The sequence below is a fragment of the Lactuca virosa genome, chromosome 6, assembly GCF_052849685.1.
Source record: "Lactuca virosa cultivar CGN04683 chromosome 6, Lactuca_virosa_CGN04683_v6, whole genome shotgun sequence".
In the NCBI taxonomy this organism is placed as follows: domain Eukaryota; kingdom Viridiplantae; phylum Streptophyta; class Magnoliopsida; order Asterales; family Asteraceae; genus Lactuca; species Lactuca virosa.
In genome coordinates this window covers 199,886,941-199,905,702 of record NC_136431.1, presented here as the reverse complement: position 1 = coordinate 199,905,702, position 18,762 = coordinate 199,886,941, and positions in this window count along the sequence as shown.

The window sequence follows — 18,762 nt, the reverse complement described above, 5'->3', positions numbered from 1 at the left end:
AATCCGGAACTTACACTGTTAACCCTCAATCTCTAAAATCATGATAGTTAACTCCTCGAGACCAACACCTTGCTAGATAATTATTAATTTTAGGGCTACTACTCATTCAATAATTTGATTATTTATTTATTAAATAAACTGGTGTTACAACATCGATATGGTGTTAATAAGTTTATGTGTTATAATTAGTTAACTACTGCTAAAGATTTATTAATGAATTTTCATCTCCAATTTTCGTTTATCATAATTCTCTTTAAACCAAGGTTAACAATGTTTGAAAAGAACCCCTTTCAAATTTAACAAACTTATACATAAATATTGAATCCTTGATTATTAATATAAGGTAGTATTAGTTAAATGGAGGATTTAAATGTAAAATAGTTACTTATAAGAAATACTAATGTGTACGTGGAGAATGGGATTTAAGCTTTTATTGTGAGGTATAGACTGTAAAATTAATTAAACTTATTGATTTGATTAATGAAACCTCTTGATTTGAAAAACAAATGTTGCAATTTTGTATTTAACAATATCTAGACTTCAAACATATATAATAAAACAATTATATATATTTAGGAATATAAGAACAATGCATAAACTAATTAACAGGAGATTGATGCGTACACTTTCTGTAATGTATTAATGAAATTAGCTATGATCCTATAATATTTTAGAAAATTTGAGGGAGAAATTGCAAGTATGGTTGAAGTTAAAGATTGTCAATAACACAAATCCAAAAACAAAGTCGAGGGATTGACAGAATAAGAGAAGTTGTAGCTTTCCTTTGCGTTGGCTATTACAAATTGGGAACAATGAATCAAAATATTGATTAAAACTAATTCATGTGACAACTCAAAGGTTTCTTGCCATCTATCCAAGTTGAGACCTTGATTCCATATTGACCATTTCATTTCCCCTTTCTCCTTATATGAAACAAACTCATTGTACATGGTAGTTTCATAGACCTTTGGCATTATGAACAGGGAAGCAGCTACTAACATATTTTCCTATTGTAGTCTACAAGAAGAGACTTCAATCAAAAAAATTAAAACCATTATCAATTTAATCCAGGCTAGTCTATAAACAAGTAAGTATTAACATTAAAAACATCACCAACAACCTTATATACATTTTTCAATAACTTGAAGACCCAAAAATTGAAACACTGCACATTAGACAATGATAAGAAGGTGCTAGTCAAAATAACAACAAGGCTTAAAGTAAACCCATTTAAACCAAATCACAATTGTACTATAAACTTATAAAAAAAATAAAAAATCTATAGATAATAAAAAAACATGGATATAATAACTTATAAACTTCCGACTGTTTTCCGACTTTTACTTATCTAGGAATATTTCCACATATTCAAGGTTGGTGTGAGGGTTTTTATTCACTTGTAAATCAATATAAAAGTTTTATATGTCTCTTCCATACCAAACTTCACCAATTTAATGATGTGTGCACCATCTTGTCCTATAAGAATGTCCAATGTTGCATAATATTTTACCATCTTCAATATTACCAAACCAAATGCAAAGGGAGACTGTTTCAAGTAGATAAGACCCTGTCTGTAGTCATTCCTTCAGAAAAAACTAGATCCAAAATGAACCATTAACCAAAGAATGTGTCATCTTCAAGACGTTTTCCATAACCAATACATAAAGCTCGATTTTAAGACTAGGGGGATGAGTTGTTAGAGTGATGAACCTTCAATAGGAAAAGTGTGTTCCAATTTCAACTATAATCCAAACTTCTAAAAATAAAAGCACACAAAATAACAAAACAGAAAATATATGCACACAAAATAGACTATGTTTTGAAAAAAAAATACCTCAATGTAAGCTTAGGCAAAGGTTAAACAACTTATTAAAACATCAGATATAAAAAATCAAGAGAGAGAGAGAGCATGTGTATTAACTCTTTTAAGTAGAAAGAGATAGTACCAGGTGTGGTCATGGAACCAAATCAAATAAAGTAAAACCCCATTGAAATCATTGCCAACAATTATGACATGCTCACCAATTGTTGCTCAGATCTTCAACATTCATCTTTATTTACAATCCCCTCCATCACTTTCCCTCCTTCATGTTGTACCTAAAAGTTGACCGGAAACAACCAAAAACTTAGGCACAACAGTAACATAAGACAAAAACCATTGAATGTTCGTTCCAACATCTCTATTCTTCATTCCATACAATAAACAACATATTTTATTACAAAAGAAAGTTCAGTAATTAATTCAAATGACTAAGAAAAATGTAAAATAAATCTTTCAAAAGAAGAATATGTTTGGTCACATGTTAAAAATGAATAAGCTTACACCCCAATGGAATTACATCCACTTTCTTGATCACTATGAATGTTTTCTTTCAAAGTGATTCGACTAAATAGGACTAAAAAGAGTATAATTTGAGCATGAACATTGGGGTTGGACAGAATGTCATCTTAATCATAATACAAATTGTAATTTGTTAAGAAAAATCAAAAAAGATGAAGTGGGCACAAGTTGATACCTTAAACTGATCATCCCAATAGTTTTGATGTAAAAAGTATTGAACAACCAAGAAAGTTACTCTGGCTTTGGCTTATCAAACTTAATGAGATCAAGATTAATTTTGACCACTTGTTAGATTCACCAAAATATGGATACTTTCATCAAACTAATGCAAAATCTTTATACCAAATAAATTTCAAAAAATGAGTAGTAACAAATATCTACCTTCATCAATTTAGTCAAAATCTATATCTCTTCTATAAATGCTTGGATTAATGTTGTTGATGGCTTCCTTTCCACTAATTTTAATTATAGCTTTTTCATAAGCCCAACATTCACAAAAAAAAAACTGAAGATTATCAAAAACCGGATGAAGAACAAAGTACCAGATAGACTACTTACAACCCATCCATATCCTTTCTTTTTGCTTCTTTTTTTATCCTGCACATCCTACCATCAAAACAGTTGCCTGGAGTTCTTACCTTTAGCCCATAATCTGCCTGCAAACACAACATGTGTATACACATTAAGAAAGGCAGATTATGAAGAAGAAAAAGATTTTTCTCTCTTTCTTTCATACACGTCGATATATTTAAAAAACATATATAAATGTACAACACAACTACATATACAGTCTTTTAGCAAATCCTTATAGTGGAATACCTAGATAAAAACACGGTTCAATGGTGTGAAAGTCGACGACCAGAATCTTATCAAGTCCTAACATAAACCCCTAAACTCAAAATCATCAAATAGAACATCAAAGCAAATTACAGTTGGATGATATATTTAAATAGATCAACACAAAATCTATTTTACATAATGCATAATAAAGTCAATTTTATCAAGAACCAACAATAAAAAATAGACCATGGAAATCATTGTTTTACAAGAAATTAAGTCTTTTAAGTAACATTCAGTTAAGTCAATTCTAGTACTTGTTCAATTAAATTATCTAAAAAAGCATGCCCTAAGTTCTAATGTATAAAAAATTAGAAAGGAAGAGAATAAAACATGATGCTAATTTCAGTAACTGATGAAGGACAAATTAAAAAAGAAGAAGATGACCATATACAACAAAAATCTACAAGAAAATCATACCTTCATCAACACTATTGTTGCCTCAACAGCCTTCTTTGCCCATCTCCTAAACAAAAACTAAAAAGCAACCATAAAGGCAAACAGAGACGGCGTACAATGGTAAAGGAGGCGATGATTTAGAAGAGAGAGTAAGGTTTAAATATTAAACGATGATGGTGTGGTGGTGAATCATCTAATAGCGGTGGTATTTGTTATCATAGTCATAGTGTAACGACCCAATTTTTCAAAAGAAAATTTTCATTTTTAATTAACCAAAACACGTTCCATCAATCATGTAATCACAAATACAATTGTTTTCAGTTTCATAACAACAACAATTTTTATTTTGAAACATCAGAGTGTCCCTAACGACTGAGAGAGAGTGCACGCCGCGCCATCAAGCCTTACCCTTTCCCTTGGGCTCAGATGTACCTGAAACAAATCCAGAAACTGTAAGCTAATGCTTAGTGAGTTCCCCAGAGCATACCACACACACAATCCGCATATCACATATCATATATCTATAGAAGCTACATATCTATCACATAAGCCATGCATACAACAAATATGGATGTCGTGGGCTCGTCCCCAGGGTCTTACTCCAGGATGTCATGGGCTCCCCACATGGTCTTACACCTATGTGCCATGGGCTCTCACATGGGCTCTCCACATCTTACATCCAAGTGTCATGGGCTCTCCTATGGTCTTCCATACATACATACCATATATACCACTAGCATGCTTCCTAACTCATACCAACTAACATGCCACATAATACAACTACAACTAGGATACCACATATCATAAAATGGTCCGACCTTGGTGCCTTAGACCCATTGGTATAGTGAGGAGACCCATCCCTCAAATGTTGAACTGAATAGCTAATATCAGATGTATCCCATGCACCGCTCCTCCTCAACTGCCTATAACCAACTTGTGATTAACTTGTCATAATCCCATAATTACCCTCAAAGTCAACCCTGGTCAAAGTCAAGGTCAACAGTCCATGTTGACCTAAACTCGTTGAGTGCATCCTAGCAACTTGTCGAGTTCCTCCCGATTTCATTCCACCAAATATTGCATCAACTCGCCGAGTCACCCTAGTGACTCGTCGAGTTCATCAAATGACCGGAAATCTAAAGTCCGTTCAGACCAAAACCCTAATCCTTCACTGCACTCATCCAGAAACTCAGAAACGGGAGAACCCTACCCCGACTCGTCGAGTCAGCTAAGGGACTCGACGAGTTCCTTCAGTCCTTTCCAAGTTCAGCCCTTTTCAGTGGGATCTAAGGTCCCAAACTCCAGATCCAAACTCCTTTAGTGCAGATACCACGTAAAGTTGCAAACTTTACGTGCATGTAAGGCCCTTCAAAGGCATAACATCAAAACTAGGCTTCTTACAAGGTTTTTGTGCATGGAAAGGGGCTAAGCTATATAAAGTGAGTAACTTTATGTCATTGGGGACCTAGAGAGGTCCAGATCTGGAACCATATCCTTGTGATAAGTCCAGATCCGAGTTTGACTCCATTTTGCACCAAAAATGGTCATTTACTTCCAAGAAAAGGGATCTAATCAACTAGAGATCGAGGTGATGACTTTATACCTCAAGAATGATGCCCAATACAGAGTAGATGTCGGATCTACTGCTTCTCTCCTTGTTCCTTCCTCTTCAAGCTCTAGAGTCCTTCACAAATACCCCAAAATTGCTAACAAAAGCTCTTACTCTCACTTAAGAAGGTACAAGGTCGAATTAGAGTTTTCTCTGGCTAATAAGGGAGGCCACAAGAGGCGCATTAAGTTCTTTAAATAGGGTGTGAACCCTAAAAATTAGGTTTTCTCTTTACATCTCCTACTCGTCGAGTCGGGGTCTTCCGACTCGTCCAGTAGGACCCAAATCCTGCGTCCCCTAACAATCTCTACTCGACGAGTTGGAGTACCCAACTCGCTAAGTCTATACACAAAACCCTAAAAATTATAAAAATTAATCAATACTTAGAGCCTCTACGGTGCTGCCACTACACCTTTACCAGCTTCACTTCCTTATTCTGAAGAACCTTGGTCTTTCTATCTAAGATTGCAACCGGCCTCTCAATGTAGTTCAGGCTCTCATCCACCTGAATGTCATCCAGAGAAACGATTGCGGCCTCATCAGTGACACACTTCCGAAGCTGTGACACATGGAAAGTGTTGTGAATCTGGCTAAGCTCATCCGGAAGATCCAAGTGATATGCCACCTTGCCCACCCGGGTCGTAATCCTGAACGGGCCTATATATCGGGGTCCTAGCTTGCCCCTCTTTCGAAACCTGATGACCCCCTTCCATGGTGACACTTTACGTAACAAAAAGTCCCCCACCTGAAACTCAAGATCCGATCGCCGCCGGTCAGCATAACTTTTATGACGGCTCTGCGCGACGTGCAGCCGGTTGCGCACCTGCTGAATCAGCCTGGTAGTCTTGAGCACTACCTTAGTGCTCCCCATGACCCGGTGTCCAACCTCGCCCTAATAAATCGAGGTCCTGCATCTCCTACCATACAACATCTCGAATAGAGCTCGGTCGATACTGGCGTGGTAACTGTTATTGTATGAAAACTCTGCCAGTGGGAGGTACGTATCCCAAATCCCTCCAAAATCCAACACACATGCCCGCAACATATCCTCAAGTGTCCGGATCGTCCTCTCACTATGGCCATTTGTCTGGGGGTGGTACGATGTACTAAAATGTAGCTGAGTGCCCAGTTCCTCGTGGAACTTCTTCCAGAACCTAGATGTAAACTGAACATCCCTGTCAGAGACTACCAGCACTGGTACCCCGTATCTAACCATCACCTCTCGCACATAAATATCCGCCAACTTTTCAGCGGATATGCTCTCAGAGATCGGAATAAAGTGGATACTCTTCGTCAACCTGTCCACAATCTTCCATATGGCGTCCACACCCCTCGCTGTCCTCGGTAACTTCGTGATGAAGTCCATAGTGATATCCTCCCACTTCCACATGGGAATGGGTAGCGGTTGAACCTTACCATGAGGCTGTTGATGCTCGGCCTTGACCTTCCGGCAGGTCAAGCACCGCTCCACAAACCATGCGATCTCCTGCTTCATGCAGGGCCACCAGTAACTCAGTCTCAAATCTCTATACATTTTCGTAGCCCCCGGATGTATAGAGAAATTGGACTTGTGTGCCTCCTCCAATATCTTCTGTTTCACTCCTCCAGTCGGTACCCACACCCGGCCACACTGTGTCAGAAGACCACGACTATCCTTGACAAACAAAGGATACTGTCCCCGAATCCGCTCTATCTTCCAATTCTCCTTCTTCACCCCCTCGACCTGTGCCTCCTTGATCATATCCAACAATGGATAGATCATGGTCATCCTCAAACAAACGTTCCCGGTCGGGGAACCTGCCGCCTTGCGGCTCAAAGCATCGGTCACCACGTTAGCCTTCCCTGGATGATATAGGATGTCACAGTCATAGTCCTTTAGTACGTCCAACCACCTCCTCTGTCGCATGTTGAGGTTCTGCTGATCCATCAAATACTTCAAACTCTTGTGATCAGTATAGATGGTGCACCGCACTCCATACAAGTAGTGCCTCCAAATCTTGAGGGCAAACACCACTGCCCCCAATTGCAGGTCGTGAGTGGGGTAATTTGCCTCATGAGGCTTCAACTGCCTCTAGGTGTAAGCTATCACATGCACCCTCTGCATCAGTACCGCGCCTAACCCTAAAATCGACGCGTCACAATACACCACCAAATCATCTAACCCCTCATGTAACACTAGAATCGGAGCCTCGCATAATTTCCGTCTCAGGGTCTCAAAAGCCAACTGTTGATCCGTGCCCCACCGAAATGTCACATTCTTCTTGGTCAAGCGGGTCAATGGCACAACAATCTTGGAGAAATCCTGGATAAATCTCCGATAATAGCCCGCTAAACCCAAGAAACTACAGATCTCAGATGCATTCTTCGGTACTTCCCACCGCATCACTGCCTCGACCTTGGCTGGATCAACCGAAATGCCTTCTTGTTTGATGATGTGTCCCAAAACCTGTACCTCCCACAGCCATAAATCACACTTGGAGAACTTGGCATACAACCTCTCCGCCCTCAGGGTCTCTAATACCTCTCTCAGATGTTGCTCATGCTGCTCCCTGGTCTTAGAATAGACCATAATATCATCAATAAAAACGATCACCGACCGATCCAGCATCGGTCTACACACCCTGTTCCCGAGATTCATGAGCGTTGTTGGGGCATTGGTGAGCCCAAATGGCATCACCACAAACTCATAGTGCCCATACCGAGTCCTGAAAGTTGCCTTCGGTATATCCTCATCTGATGGTATCCCGACCGTAGATCAATCTTGGAAAACCAAGACGCGCCCTGTAGCTGATCGAACAAATCATCAATCCTCGGTAATGGATAACGGTTCTTCACCGTTAGTTTGTTCAGCTATCGATAATGAATGCACATCCTGTGTGATCCATCATTCTTTTTCACGAACAGGACTGCAGCTCCCCATGGAGAACTGCTCGGACGGATAAACCCTCGGTCTAGCAGCTCCTGAAGCTGCGTAGATAGCTCCTGCATCTCGGGCAGTGCTAGCCGGTACGGTGCCTTCGTTATCGGAGCAGCACCCGACACCAAATCAGTGCGAAACTCCACCTGCCTCTCTGCAGGCACCCCTATTAACTCTTCGGGAAAGACGTCCCGAAATTCCTGTACAACCGGCACACTGCCCACATCTGACGTGGTCACAACCCTCGTATCCGAAATATAAGCCAGAAATCATGTACATCCCTGCTGCAGAAATCTCCTAGCCCTCGCAGCCGAACAGAGGGTTGGCCCCTGCGAGGCCCTCTCACCATGTATAACCAGTTCTCCGCCACTTGGGGTTCGAACCCTCACTAATTGGCGCTAGCAATCGATCATGGCCCCATTGGCTCCCAACCAATCCATCCCGACGATCACCTTCACCCCTCGCAACGCTATTGGAACTAGATCAACACGAAACCTCTCTCCAAGCACATTCAGGACACAGTCCCGATACACCCTCGCAGCACTCACAGTGCGGTCATCTGCAATCTCCACCTCGAGCGGGGAATCCATAGTTCTCGGCGCATCCCGAAACTTCTTGCTAAGCGCAAGAGACACGAATTATCGGGTAGCTTCCGAGTCGAACAAAACATGAGCCGATATACCATTGACCAAAAAGGTACCTATACAAGCACAATGTACAGATAAGCAATGCATATAAATATAGAGTAGAGAATAGTAAATACAAACCAACCACGACGTCTGGCTCTGCCCGAGCCTCCTCGGTAGTCAACTGAAAGGTGCGGCTCCTTACCGCTGGAGCATCTGCCTTAGCAGGGCGGCCATCTGTGATCCTCAGTGTGGCGGGCGCAGGCACCGCCACTGCTCCACCCCCTCCCTGCAACTTCGGACAATCGGCCCGTTTGTGGCCGGTCTGGATGCAGTGAAAACAAATCAAGCCTTCTTGAGGTAATCCATGATCACGTGGCCCGATTGGCCACATGCATAGCATCCCGAGCCTGCCGCCCGACAAGCCCCACTATGCGGTTTACCACACTTGGGACACCGGTCATGGCCCTGTTGGCCCCTGCTGGAAGGATCCGAGGTCTTAGGCTTTTTAGCCTGACCCACTGCTGTCTGTGCCTGCTCAGGATTCCGCTTGGTGCGGAAATCCAACTCCATTTCCCGCTCACGGGCCTTCTCCACCATCTCGTTCAGGGTTTTGCACCCTGTAAAGCTCACAAACTCCCGGATATCATCCCTCAGCATGGATAGATATCTCGTCCGCCTCATATCCTCATCCGTAGCGTACTGTGGGATCAACAAAGCTCGTTCCCGAAACTTGGCGGTGCTCTCTGCCACAGTCTCGGTGGTCTGCTGACGGTCATGAAACTCCTGTTGGGTTTTGAGCATTCTAACACTCCTATGGTGTACATGCAACCCTAGACGCTTTGGATCTATGTTTTCTCTATTATACATGCATACATTCAATATTCCAAAGCATCATCCTAACTAGCATACAATGGAGTATAAACAACATGAAATACAAGTTAGATGACATACCTTTTAGTGTAGTAGAAACCTTGAACCTTTAAGAACTTAGTGCCCCAAGTGTTGCACCTCAAATGGAATCACACAACACCACCAACAAATGGAGGAACTTGAGAAGATGTCACTTGCACTCATAAAATCGGCTTGCCCTCTTGTGTTTCCACTAGTCCTAATTTCATGAGCTAGAGGGGTTCTTATATAGTGTGTCTTGATTAGGGTTACACCATGCAAACCCTAATGTGCATTACTTTCCACATTCCTCATGCTCCATGGGTTTAAACCTCCATGGATCATCAATGTGTTACCACATGGGTTTAGCCCAACATAATGAACTATGGATCACAAGCCCACATTATAAGAATGAATGATTTACATAATCAATCCCCATATATTTAATTAGTCTCTTTTGATCACAAAATTAATTCCAAACTAATTATTGACCAATACTAATTAAATAATATGATTTCATATTAATATATTAGAACCTATAATATATTAATAAACCATAAATAACCTCTTCTCAATTATCCATCCTTCAGATTGTTCCGGTGCCATGCAACCCAAATGGACCATGCTACTCTCGGGTCAAGTACATACCAATTATAGTTATGGACTTAGACACTAATCCAATAGCCTCCCACTTGGATGAGTCTAATAACTATCATTGCAAGCATGACTCCAACCCCGACTAGCAATCGTAGCTCTTAAAAGCAGTTGTCGAACTCTGACCTAGTCAATGACGCGTCCATTAGATAAGGGATCATATATTCCTCGATTCTTGATATCATATGGACTGAGACATGGATTATAATCATTCTCTCTGCCCATCTGTTGTTTCCCGATTTCTGATTTATGACGACCGACTAATTGAACAAATCAAATCATTCCAGGCCTGGTTTCATCACTAAATCATCGAGGGGCCCACATATATCGCTTTTATCCACATGGGATAAAAGGAACGGATAAACTTCCACCCAAATGCTCACTTGTACTTACTCATCAAATTGCACACAACAATATGTTTTATAACATCCAAGTTACTGGTTCGTTTACATATGTCAATGTGCAACCGACTTGAAACTACAACTCACACGTCTTGGTTTCAAAAATATAAGATATTATCGTCTCACAATCACTCGTGATAAAATCCATGAAGTGATCCAGATGAGCGTGGGTTGAATCCAATACTCGAATCTTATTCCAGGAGTACTCATGAACACTATAGCCACCTTGTCCTAGACAAACTACAGACCCATTCATGACAGTATTGCCACAATACCTACTTCCAAAGTATGATCGACTGTGGATGGTTTGAATAACCTAATTATTAGGGAAGTCAAAACACGCAAACTGAAACACAAGAATAATACTAATCCATATATGGCCCCAAAACTTTTGAGCCATATTGATTACTCATCATTCATTGTGTAATGTTTCGCATAATCAACTTAATACTTGAATTAAAACAATATGTATGCCATGCTCCAAGCTTGCACACTATGTTTGTCTAAACAATAGTTATGCCACGCACCAAGCATGCACACTATGTTTGTTTATGGTTCTTACTTTGTGAAATAGATCAATTGAAAAACATTTCAATGATGCTCATTTCAAAATTCCAAATCCTTATTGCAAGTGTAAGAATTCCAAATTCTTGTCACTGCTAGAAAGTGTTAGATTCTAAACTATCATGCAATGATTCTTTTGTAACGTATAGGTGCCAAAATTCACAGAGACTTGACCAATGATATTACAAAATATTCCTTTGGAGATTATTACAAGACAATTCCATTGAAATGAAGTCTCAAATTCAAAGTACATTCCTTTGAACATCCTTCTTGCATAAAAGTTTCTAACTTTCTCATATATTCTTCAACTCCCAATATGGAATCATTCCATATTTGTCATACAACAACTCATTATTAATAGACTCATGTCTATTCATAATAATGTCAATATGGTCCTTCCATTACTATACTTCCAACTGTCCTTAACCGACCAATATTTCGCAAACCTTAGATTGTCCTTAACAGTTGTTTAACCACTTTAGTTATATCCGGTTCTATTCCTATTTCCCTCTAAATGCCCTAGGCATTTGGAAAATTAGAACACGAGAATATTATAGCATATGCAATCGATCCTATACCCGAAGCATATGGGACACGATTCATAATGTCTAACATAAAGACATGATGCTTAATCAGTCTTTTGCTATAATATTTCTATTTGCCATGTTCTCATAATTTTGATTATGAAGAGGGATGCCGTAATCATAATCAAATTTTGAGAACGCAACTAACATTTCCATATATAGAATTTCCTTATGTTGAACCATTCCAACATAAGATTCATATATATTTGACTAAATTTGATTAAAATCTCAATCCAAGCTTTTAGAATTGAAATGAAGTATAAATTCCTCTCCCTTAACTATAGCAAAACACCTTTTCAAACCCTGCAACTTCGCGAATTGAAACCTTTGTTTTCTATAATTAACATTGCTAACTTGCAACACTTACCATAATAATTATGCTCCCACTAGCATAAAAATTATTATTAGCATAACACTTATGCTCCCACTAGCTTTGACATGTATTCAGAAATTAGTTGGACTTCTAGAAATCAATACTTATTGACTTTCATTACCAAAGTTCAGATTTCTGATACGAGATGCTTCGATAAGACTTTATCTAGGCTTCTCAAAATCATACACCTTTCTTTAGATAGCTCACATGTGTGTCTTAACAATTTTAGAACTTACAGCCATAAGTCTGAAATGTTTAGACCTTTGCCATTCCTCACAATTTGAATTATGAAGAGGGATTCCGTAATCATAATTGAATTTGAGAATGCAAATATCATAATTTCCATCTCCTTAAAATCTAATTAGTGAAAGTGTTTCCTCACAATCATTTTCATGAATTGGAGAGAAACCTTATGACAATTGGATTTTGTGGTGTATGTGTTCCTATCCATGTGAATTTGTCATGACCATAATCACAAGACATGGTTAGTGACAAATCCAAACTCATATGGACTGAACTTGTTCAATCTTAATTTCTTGCCACCTGGTAGCACAAGGGCCTACCATTGCTTCCAGGTTGTTATGCAACCAATTGAGAACTCTCAGAACTCAAATGCATAGTCAACTTTAACTGGAATGGGCACAGAAACAAGAATATGTCAACACGATAGGTCACAAAACTCAAGTCGTGTGCTAGTGTTTAACAATAGGTTTATTCTTGATTAGTTCTTGAAACTTGTCAAGATCTTTAAGACTCCCACTGACCTCTTGACATATATGATTCATTTTGTCAAGGAACATTACCTGACAAACCAATATTCAAGAGTTAGTGTGGATTCTAATCAAGACAAACACTTCACACAATTGGGCTTAGTTGGTCTTTGTTTTATCCAAAACATCACAACTTACCAATTTCAAATGTACAAGAGTAGAAAACTTTTACTCTACATTTGATAAGTGTTTTAAACCTTTCTTAAGATTATGTCACTCAAAGTTACAATCTTGTAGTATGACTCTAAGACTTATTTTGGGAACGAAGTATGACTCATCTTCTTGATTTAAAGTATTTCAACATTTCACGATTCCTCTTATTAGCCTTACAAATGCACTAAGATGCCTTTAGAGGATCAATTGTGATATGGTTTTTCCATAAACATTAAGATGATCATAAAACATGATACTAAAGTACTCTCCTATCTTTTCAGATTGGAGAAACTTTTATCTTTTTGCCTAATTTCACTCTTCTCCTTCATTCTGCCATACATTAAACCTTTTCCAATGTTTCAGAATTACACTTCAACTTGTAAGCATAACCATGTTTTCTAAACTTTATTAAATCATGATGAATAGTCTTATTGATCTTTGTGGTGGATCTTGACCAACGCACACCCAGTGTACCCGATCCCCTAGTCCTTCACTTGACTCACATATAGATGTGAACAAGGAATTAGTCTTAATTTACCAAAGATGAAAATTCTCATTCATCATACAATACAACTTGCATGATTCAAAGTTTCTGTCCAATTGAAACTTGGGTGATGAGAATCTTTCCTTATGTGGCAAATACTCGACACTACCACAAACGAAAGAATCAAATTCGTATTGCTAACATAGAAACATACAAACATCAATTTTCACAAATGCCATTGCAAGGAGATATAATAAAAATAAAAATAAAATTTTATTTATTTATAAAATACGGAAAGAACTTTTCCTTACAATGCAATTACAAATGAAAACTATGTTATTACATATTTCCTAGCAATCTATCATAACTCCTAAGCAACAGCTCAAAAATCCGATCTTCGAACCATGCGATTGAAATCCATCTTCGCGATCAGATTCATCATACTCTTCCTTTAAGCTTCCTTCCCTTTGCATGATCCTACAAAACATCAAAATGCAACCTTGTCACATCATGTATTAAGAATCAACAATTAGGAACTTAATAGAGTTAGACAGTAGACTTACCTGAAGCAGAGTCAAACTTTTCGATTCTACCTTTTCTCAGATCTTTCAGGTAGTCAGGGCAGCTTCGCAACCAATTCCCCTTCTCTTGGCAATATAAACATATAGACTCTTTGGGAATGGTACACGGGACAATCTCAGACTTAGCCTTTCTCTTTCCCTTGGAAAGAGAAATCTTTTCTGGACTTCCAATGTTTCCATTGTCAGTGTCCATGGAAGTTTGGGGAGTAGATCTTCCAATCAAATTTGCTTTTCTAATGCGCCAAATCATTGCTGATTCAGCAGCAACAAGCAAATAGGTAAGATCAATAAGGGTCATGTCGTGGTCTGTCACATAGTAGTCCTTAATGAACTCACTATATGACTCGGGAAGTGATTGAATAACCCAGTCAACCGCCAACTTCCTCGAGACAACGACACCTAATACTCTCAGCCTGTCAATATGTGACTTCATCTCCAACACGTGAGTACACACATGCCTTCCATCTTGATGTTTCATTGCAAGTAGGGCTTGAGTGACCTTGAATTTTTCAAGTCTTTGAACTTGTGGGTTAGGGAGAATTATTGGAGGAGGTGGAGGAAGTGAAGTATGACTTCCACGATCCAACCGCAGGACATCATCTTCAAGAGGAAAGCTTGTTCCAAAGGATGTGGGAAGACCATAGTTGTCTGAACTAGACATCTACAACGGGAGAAATTCAAGTTAGTTGGTTTAAGTCCTTAATATAACACCCAAATGAAATATTAAGGCTAGGACCCAACATAATATTTTACAATTTGGAAGAGGGATGCCGTAATCCAAATCGCAAAATATTTGAAGGTAGGTAAATGACGATTTACCAATTTCCACCACGAAAAAACGAAATTGATAATTAAGTTTTAAATGGATTGAAACTCCTAGATCCTTTTAGATTCATTGAACAATTCAATGGCATGTTTAAATCTCGATTGTGCCCTTCAAGTTTGTGACTGGGATGCCGAGGATCACAAACAAGGTGTGAATAACCATGCAAATTAGCGTGGTACACCCAATGTTACAACCACCTAATCAATGTGTCGGTTAACCACACACGCTCCATTGATTTATGATTAACAGCAAGCTACCCTTTCCCACGCACTGTCAGTCCAGATTAATGTGTCGGTCAACCACACACGCTCCACTAACGACCTAACAAAGTGCAAAGTGCAATTTCATGGGTTAGCACCATATTCACATTTTCCTAAGTAACTAAGATTTGGGAATTTATAAGTGTTTAGTTACTTTATATTTATCATTATACTTTTAATTAAGGGAGAATTAGAGTCTTATCCTACCCATTCGGCTAACGACCCTCCACCAGTCAAGGAAGCGGTGGGTGAGAGTGGACACCCATGAAACTGCCATTTTATAGGCAGTAACCTTATACCCCCCTTATAGACCGGCTTCGTGAATGAGGCCTACTAACGGTAAGACTGACTTTACTCTTATACATATATATAAATATTAAACCTATAATATTATAATAGTATAAGGGTTGAATTTTAAACTTTTAAAATTATAGGGTTTGGAATTAAATGTTTCAAAAGTTAGACTTTTACATTTACAAATTCCAAAACTTGAGGGCAAGTTTTGAACTATAAAAAACTTTTGGAATCCATAACTTATGAGTTTAATATAGGTTTTAATGAAAAAACTCTTGAAAATCCATAACTTGAGGACAAGTTATGGAGTTCATAAAAGCATTTTTGGAAAAAGACTCTTCAAGTTCATAACCTGTAAGTTTAATGATCTCTTTAAAAGAAAAACTTTTCATTTTCCATAACTTGAGGACAAGTTATGGAATTCATCAAAATATTTAGATCAACTATTGTAACTTACAAAAATCAAACAATTTTGTCAATGATCTAAATTAAACTCATAAGAACAAGACAATTCATATCAAACAAATTTCACGTAATTAGCCTAACCATATAAACTAATACAAAACATGAAACTTTGACAATTATCTTTTAAATTGGATAGGCATGATCATTACCACATCAAAAACAGGTTTATAAGTTCAAAAACAGTTTAGGGTAATGATCCTAGTCCAATTCCAGCCTTAAAACTTGAAAATATGCATTCTAGAGCACCAACTCATCGAGTGCTGGAACAAACTCGGCGAGTTGGTCAGAATTGTGCTGGGACTCGGCGAGTCCGCAGTCCAGAACAGCTGGAAAATTGACTTTTTAAGCTTAATCAACAAGTAGCATCAAGTATAATTGAAAACAACCCTAGGCTCTAATACCACTGTTGGGTTTTGAGCATTCTAACACTCCTATGGTGTACATGCAACCCTAGATGATTTGGATCTATGTTTTCTCTATTATACATGCATACATTCAATATTCCAAAGCATCATCCTAACTAGAATACAATGGAGTATAAACAACATGAAATACAAGTTAGATGGCATACCTTTTAGTGTAGTTGAAACCTTGAACCATAAAGAACTTAGTGCCCCAAGTGTTGCACCTCAAATGGAATCACACAACACCACCAACAAATGGAGGAACTTGAGAAGATGTCACTTGCACTCATAAAATCGGCTTGCCCTCTTGTGTTTCCACTAGTCCCAATTTCATGAGCTAGAGGGGTTCTTCTATAGTGTGGCTTGATTAGGGTTACACCATACAAACCCTAATGTGCATGACTTTCCATATTCCTCATGCTCCATGGGTTTAAACCTCCATGGATCATCCATGGGTTACCACATGGGTTTAGCCCAACATAATGAACTATGGATCACAAGCCCACATTATAAGAATGAATGATTTACATAATCAATCCCCATATATTTAATTAGTCTCTTTTGATCACAAAATTAATTCCAAACTAATTCTTGACCAATACTAATTAAATAATACGATTTCATATTAATATATTAGAACTTATAATATATTAATAAACCATAAATAACCTCTTCTCAATTATCCATCCTTCAGATTGTTCCGGTGCCATGCAACCCAAATGGACCATGCTACTCTCGGGTCAAGTACATACCAATTATAGTTATGAACTTAGACACTAATCCAACAACTCCCTCACAAGCCGTTGCACCTCAATAGGTGGTGCAAACTCAGCATCGAATCACCGAACAAACTCGACCCATGTCATCTCAGCCACACCGGCTGCTCCCACCTGGTTGGTCACCTCTCCCTAGGGGTGCAAACGAGCCAAGCTACTCGTGAGCTACTCGAGATCGAATCGTTAAAAGCTCGACTCGAGATCGATTTTAAACGAGCCCAAGCCGAGATCGAGCTTAATATTATGCTTGTTTATTAAACGAGCGCAAGCTCGAGCCTCTGTTACTTGGCTCGATTAAGCTCGCGACCCTAAACGAGCCTACATTTATATATAATAAAAAAATTACTTTTATTTTTTTATATATTAAAGTAAATAATAATTTAATAAATACCATTTTAGGAAATTAGAGTATACCATATACGAGCCGAGCCCAAACTGAGCCCGAGCCCATACAATTCTTAACGAGCTGATCTCGAGCTTTGTACCACAAGGCTTGAAATGAGTCGATCTCAAGCTCGAGCCTATAAATATTTAAACGAGCCGAGCCCGAGCCTGGTCAGACTCGGGCTTGGATCGGCTCATTTGCAGCCCTACCTCTCCCCACCAATCTCGGGCTCTGTCTCTCAGCATACATGAAGCAAAACCCACCTTTACCGCATCAGGGCAAGAACTCGTGCGTTGGGCGTTCTCAATATCCGCCACCCAGCGTCGGCTAAGAATGGGGTCCCTGACCCCGAAAAACTCTGACGCCCAACACGCCTTGAACTCCCAAAACAAGGGAGTTCGAGCCCCAATCTGGCCCGCAACAATCTCGGATCTGAAAGACCTGAGCCTCTGCTCCATAATCTCCATCATCCCCTCCTTGACTGTCCCAAAGATCACTGGGGTAGTGTCAAGGATGCCCTTCGTAACCTCGGCTGCAATGATCTCGCGCAGCCTCTCATCAATGGGCTCAGTACCGCTGCCTGATCTAGATCCAGATCCCGATCCTGGTCCCCATCCCCCTGTCCCAAATCGTGTCACCACCATGCTGAACTGAAATGTCATAAATCATAATGATCAGGATATCTATATAGGGGATCTTCCCACACGTCCTCCTTAGAGCTGTCAGATCTAACATTGGTTCGGGTACAGGTCCTGTGCTTTCAGTAGTACTGGCCCAATACTACTTTCCACACCTACCTGTACCTTCCCCAAGGCTCTACCTGCTAACTCTAATTCGTTCCAAAAATAAATCATATCCCACAGACTAACACATATCTCAAATCTCAGGCTATCCTAAGATTTTCTCTACTCACATCAATCAGACCAATCATAACAGGTTGCCTTTATGCATACAAAGTATATACAGAAACGGATCAAATAAACTTTCGAATTAGAGATTCTACATTAGGACCACAACCAAACAAGGAACAGGAAATAAGGCCAAATCAATTATTCTAAGGCTATACAATTTTAAAAGCATACACATAGCAAGATCCATACGATTATCATAGCTCAAATATCAGTATAACATGGCTAATCATATTGGGGAACTACTTACTTGGCTCGGC